The 6,721-nt window shown below is 59.6% G+C and overlaps 1 non-coding gene and 1 pseudogene across 1 annotated transcript; both read left to right on the top strand.

Moving 5' to 3' along the window:
- The first annotated feature begins 309 nt into the window (after positions 1-309).
- LOC129131534 (5.8S ribosomal RNA) lies at positions 310-462 on the top strand. The gene has a single exon (XR_008535681.1). It is a non-coding gene; the product is annotated as a 5.8S ribosomal RNA (ribosomal RNA).
- A 925-nt stretch (positions 463-1,387) lies between these two features.
- The window catches only part of LOC129133418 (28S ribosomal RNA), an 8,327-nt pseudogene continuing 2,993 nt past the window's right edge, over positions 1,388-6,721 (top strand).

Here is a 6,721-nt window from a genome sequence, read left to right on the forward strand (position 1 = left end):
CTCCCGCATTCCAGCACGCGCCGCGTGGCCCTTGGCGCGGAGGCCGGGCCGAGCCCGGGTGCCTGGTCTGCCTCTGAAGGACGGCATTTGTGAGGTCGGCGTCACCCCTCGCGGGGGAGGCGGTCAGGAGCGCGGGCTCCCCCACGTCTTGGCCGGCCTTCGGAGTGTGGGTTGCTCCAGTTGGTTTTTATTCTCCCTTCTGTTTCTGTGTGCTCGTATGGTCAAAGCCAGGCGTGCACCCCTGCGTCCTCAGCCCCAGAGTAACAAAAAAAGGGGCCGCTTGGCGTGAGCAGTGCCCAAAAGCCAGACAACTCTTAGCGGTAGATCACTCGGCTCGTGCGTCGATGAAGAATGCAGCTAGCTGTGAGAATTAATGTGAATTGCAGGACACATTGACCATTGACCATTCGAAGGCACGTGCAGCCCCGGATTCCTCCCGGGGCTACGCCTGTCTGAGGATCGCTTGATGATCAATAGCCATCCGGGGGCCACGCTAGTGGCACGGCTGGGGTTGCCTCTCTGGCCTGTTGCCCGCAGCGGGTGGTGGTGGCGGTGGCAGCAGCAGCATCCCACTGGTGCCCGAGGGAAGGCAGTCAGGGGTTCGGCGAGGGAAGCGTTTCCCTAGGAGGCCTCGATCCCTTCACTGCGGCCCAGCGGGCATCGTCGTTGTTGCAGTTGTCATCGTCGCAGTCATTGTCGTTGCCGTGCAGGGCCTTCGTCCCCCTAAATGCAGACTCAGGGAGCACTCCGTTGCTCCCCGCTCCCGGAGCAAGCCGCTGGGGTGGAGCTCGTCCTCGCCGGGACCATGCCGTGGATGCGGTGGCATGGCAGCCTGGGGAGAGCGAGAGACGGTGTTGAAAGGCGCTGCCAAGGGCCGAGAGAGAAAGAGAGAGGAGGGCGAGAAGGAGAGGCAAGGCACGGCCTCGCCCCCAGCGTCCCCCCGCACCGGCGGCTGTCTGCGGGTGGGAACCGCGGCGGTACCGTGCCATGCTTCCGAGCGCGCGCGCGTGGCGAGAGCGCCGGGGATGGTTGTTCCGACCCCGTCCTCCCTTCGCCCGCCCCCTCCGCTTCTGTCACGGTCTCGGGACGTGCCGAGGGGCACCGTTGTTCCTCTCTCTCTCCCCGCTGATGCCGTCGTGCACACCACCACCCGGCCGGTCCTCCCGCGCGGGGCCGTCTCTGCCCCACTCCCTATTCAGTTCTCATCTCCGGGATGGGGCTCTCCGTCTCCTCGTCGCTCGCTCATGCGCACGCACACTCTCTCTCTCTCTGGCTCCCTCCGGGAGCGCGGAGAGGAGGGGGGGACTGGTGGCGTAGCGGGCGGGGGAGACACGGCTGCCATCGTCGCGCGCGCCCCCATGCGCCACGTGGCCGAGCTTTGGGATTGCAAGCTCAGATCAGACGTGGTGACCCGCTGAATTTAAGCATATTAGTCAGCGGAGGAAAAGAAACTAACGAGGATTCCCTCAGTAACAGCGAGCGAAGAGGGAAGAACCCAGTGCCGAATCCCCACCCCGCAGTGGGGCGTGGGACATGTGGCGTACAGAAGCCCCCCCTCCCCTGCGGCGCTCTCAGGGGACCCAAGTCCTTGTGATCGAGGCCGCAGCCCGCGGATGGTGTGACGCCGGTAGTGGCCCCCCGGCACGCCAGGCCCGGGGCTTCTCGGAGTCGGGTTGCTTGGGAATGCAGCCCAAAGCGGGTGGTAAATTCCATCTAAGGCTAAATACCGGCATGAGACCGATAGCCAACAAGTACCGTAAGGGAAAGTTGAAAAGAACTTTGAAGAGAGAGTTCAAGAGGGCATGAAACCGTTAAGAGGTAAACGGGCGGGGCCCGCGCAGTCCGCCCGGAGGAGTCAACTTGGTGAGTTGCAGTCGGCCGGCGCGGGCTCGGCGGATCCTTGCCTCCACCTCCCTTCCGTCCCCCGGGTGAACCCCGTGCGGGGGGCGAGCCAGGGGGGGCGGGCCGGTGCAGGGACCACCACCCGACCGGCAGCCAGCCATGGCCGGGCACATTTCCTCTGCGGCGGTGCGCCACGACCAGCTCCGGGTCAGCTGGAAAGGCCTCCGGCGGGCAAGTGGCCGAGCGCCGTGCGAGCGGCGGCGGGTGTTACAGCCCCCGGGCAGCAGGTCTTGCTGAATCCCAGGGCCGTGGGAGAGGACCGCCGTAGCGCCCTCCTCTCCCCCTGTCGGCGGCGCCGTGGTTGGGGGCGTTGCTTTTCCCCCGCCCTCCCCCTCCTGGGGGTGGGGGGGTGGGGGCGGCGTCCCCGCAGTGCGGCGTTTCATGCAGGGGTGCAGGGGCCGAGCCCACGGACCCCCGGCACCACTGTCAACCAGGGCGGACTGTCCTCAGTGCACCCCAACCGCGCGGCGCCGCTGGGCCGGGCTTGACGGGCCGTGCTCCGGTGCCCAGGGTCCGCGGCGATGTCAGCTACCCAACCGACCCGTCTTGAAACACGGACCAAGGAATCTAGCACGTGCGCGAGTCAAGGGCTGTCGTCGAAAGCCCACGGTGCAATGAAGGTGAGGGCCGCCGCGCCCCTGCTGAGGTGGGATCCCAGGGCGCGTGTCGCGCCTGGCAGCCCCGGGCGCATGACTGGCCCGTCTCGCCCGCCAACCCCTCGCGGGGCCGGGGAGGTGGAGCGTGAACATCTGTGCTAGGACCCGAAAGATGGTGAACTATGCCTGGGCAGGGCGAAGCCAGAGGAAAACTCTGTGTGGAGGTCCGTAGTGGTCCTGATGTGCAAATCGGTCGTCCGACCCGGGTCTAGGGGCGAAAGCCTAATTGAACCATCTAGTTGCTGGTTCCCTCCGAAGTTTCCCTCAGGATAGCTGGCACTCGGCAATGGGCAGTTGTACCCGGTAAAGGGAATGATTAGAAGTCCTGTGGCCGAAACGATCTCAACCTATTCTCAAACTTTCAATGGGTAAGGGGGCCGGCTCGCTGGTGTGGAGCCGCGCCCTGGAATGCGAGTGCTCAGTGGGCCACTTTTGGTAAGCAGAACTGGTGCTGCGGGATGAACCGAACGCCGGGTTAAGGCGCCCGATGCCGACGCTCATCAGAGCCCAGAAAAGGTGTTGGTTTATCTAGACAGCAGGACGGTGGCCATGGAAGTTGGAATCCGCTAAGGAGTGTGTAACAACTCACCTGCCAAATCAACTAGCCCTTAAAGTGGATGGCGCTGGAGCGTCAGGCCCTTACCCGGCCGTCGCCGGCAGTGCGATGCCTGTGGGGGCTAGTCCGTGACGAGTAGGAGGGCCGCTGCGATGCGCCTCGAAGCCTGGGGCATGGGCCCGGGTGGAGCCGCTGCAGGTGCAGATCTTGGTGGTTGTAGCAAATACTCAAACGAGAGCTTTGAAGGCCGAAGTGGAGCAGGGTTCCATGTGAACAGCAGTTGAACATGGGTCAGTCGGTCCTAAGCGATAGGCGAGTGCCGTTCCGAAAGAGTGGGCAATGGCCTCCATTGCCCTCAGCAAAGGGAGTGGGGTTCAGATCCCCGAATCCGGAGTGGCGGAGACAGGTGCCACGAGGTGCCCAGTGCGGTGATGCATCCGATCCTGGAGAAGCCGGCGGGAGCCCCGGGGAGAGTTCTCTTTTCTTTGTGAAGGGCTGGGCGCCCTGGAAAGGGTTCGCCCCGAGAGAGGGGCCCACACCTTGGAAAGTGTCGCGGTTCCGGCAGCGTCCGGTGAGCTCTCGCTGGCCCGTGAAAATCTGGGGGAGAGGGAGTAAGACTCGCACTGGGCCGTACCCATATCCGCAGCAGGTCTCCAAGGTGAACAGCCTCTGGCATGTTGGAACAATGTAGGTAAGGGAAGTTGGCAAGCCGGATCCGTAACGTTGGGATAAGGATTGGCTCTAAGGGCTGGGTCGGTCGGGCTGGGGCGCGAAGCGGGGCCGGGCGCGCCCTGTGGCAGGATGAGGCACCGCGCGCAGGTGAGTGCGCTCCGCGTGGCCCGCCCGGGTGCCGGGGCATGCGCAGGTGCGCGCAGCGTCGACTCTGGACACGCGCCAGGCCCTTCCCTTGGATGACCCCAGCTGCGGCGGCCATCGCCCGCCCTCCCCTCCACCTGCCCTCCGCCTTGCCGCGGCCGGCGCCCCAGCGGCGACCGCCACCATCGTCGTAGCGCGCCGCTGCCCCGTCGGTTCCTGCCGGCGGGGTCCCCGCGGCGCACGGCCGTGGCCAGCGTCAGCCAAGCAGTTCGCACGGGGGAGGGTCCCTGGAGGGGGTCTCCGGGCTGGCGCCCCGCCTCGGCCGGTGCCTAGCAGCCGGCTTAGAACTGGTGCGGAGCAGGAGAATCCGACTGTTTAATTAAAACAAAGCATCGCGATGTGATTTCTGCCCAATGCTCTGAATGTCAAAGTGAAGAAATTCAATGAAGCGTGGGTAAACAGTGGGAGTAACTATGACTCTCTTACTACCTGAAACCTGGCCCCCTGGTTGGACAGGGGCGACGGGTTCGGAGGTGGGCTGACCACCCATTCCATTCCCGATGTTGAATCCGGTCATGACTCGGCTATTCCAAATCCAAATCCGTTTCTCGGAGGAGGAAACTGGGGGTAGCTGTTACACCTTACTAGGGTATCGGTGGGCACTCAGACCTCCTGAGATGATTTTGTAACATCTACAACCACCAAATTGACAGAAAATGAATTGGGCTTGCTGGTGAATTTCTCTTTAGAACTATATAGGTCATATCTGCAGGAGCATGTACAGGGGGTGGTTCATGTTTCTGTTAATGGGGGGGTGTTGAACGGGTTTCCTGAGGTGTTTGAACAGCCTACACCACAACTGAGTGAGGGGGATGACTTAAATCCTAGTCCCCCTAAGGACGATGATCAGAATGTACTTGGGAAGGGAGGCAGTGGGAAGGGGGAAGAGGGTACACCAGAGGCATTGCCTCCAGTGCCTGAGGTCTGCAGTGAACAAGCACCGGATGACATGGTGAAGGTGACTGTTCCTGACAAAAATCCACCATGTCCTTGCTGTGGTACCCAGGTCAACTCGATGTTGGCCCTAATTGAACACCTTAAGGGGTCTCACGGGAGGAAGAGGGTGTGCTTTCGGTGTGCCTAGTGTGGGAGGGAGGATTTTAACCATCACAGTACTGTTTGTCATTTTGCAAAGTGCAAGGGTCTGAAGGATGCGGGACCTCCAGTGGGAGAGTGGATATGTGAGGTATGCAGTAGAGATTTTATGACTAAAATTGGCCTAGGACAACACAAAAGATTGGTACATCCACTGGTTAGAAACCAGGAGAGGATCGATGCTTCCCAACCGAAAGAAACATCAAACTGAGGAGCCCACAAAAGATGCTGGACAAAGGAGGAGGAAGATCTACTTGTCAAGCTGGAGGTACAGTTCGAGAGTCACAAAAACATAAATAAGCTCATATCGGAACACTTAACAAGCAAAACAGCTAAGCAGATTGGTGATAAAAGAAGAATGCTGCTCAGGAAGACTGGAGTGGGTGGGGGAGCAGCTGGGAACTTGAAATCAGAACCTGGGTCAAGTCATCAATCCCAGGCAGGAACTGTGAACAATGGACTTGGGGGGAACCACCAGCCGGGAGGACCAGCTGCTGGGAAGGGAACAATAGAGACATCTGGACACCACTTTGATAGGGATAACGGTCTCCGGGAAACCGTTGGCCAGCAGAGGGCGGGGCGACTGCAGGCTCGTTATCAGAAAAGGATCAAAGAACGTTTATCAGATGGGACAATTAACAACTTCCCCAGAGCATTTGAACAGTTATTAGAAGGCCAAAAGGTGCAACCACTGCTCAATCAGACAGCGCAGGACTGCTTTGGTTGCCTGGAATCAGTGAGCCAAATAAGAACAGCACTCCGGGGGGGAAAAGCAAAAGGAAACTCGGGAGGAGCAGCCAAGAAAACAGTTTCAGAAGTGGATGAAGGACAGAGCGATCAAAAGAGGTAACTACCTCCGCTTTCAGCGTTTATTCCATCTAGACGAGGAAATTAGCGAAGATCATTTTGGACGACATCGAATGTCTGTCCTGTGATATATCACCCAGTGAAATTTATTCGGTATTCAAGGCCAGATGGGAAACACCTGGACAGTTTGGTGTGAGACTTGAGAGTCTTTGGAGACTTTGAAATTAAAGGGAAGCCCCACCATAAGGCCTTCAGGGACTTAATTACAGCCAAAGAAATTGAAAAGAACGTGCGGGAAATGAGCAAGGGCTCAGCACCAGGTCCAGATAGGATTGCCCTTGGGGACATCAGGAAGATGGATCCCGGGTATGCCCGGACTGCTGAGCTCTTCAACCTGTGGCTAACATCTGGTGACATCCCGGACATGGTGAGGGGGTGCAGGACTGTTTTGATCCCCAAATCGACAAAACTGGAGCACCTGAAGGACATCAACAACTAGAGACCCATCACAATTGGTTCCATCTTGCTGAGGCTGTTCTCCAGGATTGTGACGGCGAGGATGACTAAGGCGTGCCCCCTCAACCCAAGGCAGAGAGGTTTCATCAGTGAGGCGGGATGTTCTGAGAACCTGAAGCTCCTGCAAACTATAATTTGGACTGCCAAAAATGAACATAGACCACTGGGTGTTATATTCGTGGACATTGCTAAGGCTTTTGACACCGTGAGCCACCAGCACATCTTACACGTTTTACAGCAACGGAGAGTGGATCCCCACGTCGTCGGACTGGTGGACAATATGTACAAGGACATCAGTACGTATGTCACCGTC

This window comes from Agelaius phoeniceus, chromosome 8 (genome assembly GCF_051311805.1).
Source record: "Agelaius phoeniceus isolate bAgePho1 chromosome 8, bAgePho1.hap1, whole genome shotgun sequence".
Classification (NCBI taxonomy): domain Eukaryota; kingdom Metazoa; phylum Chordata; class Aves; order Passeriformes; family Icteridae; genus Agelaius; species Agelaius phoeniceus.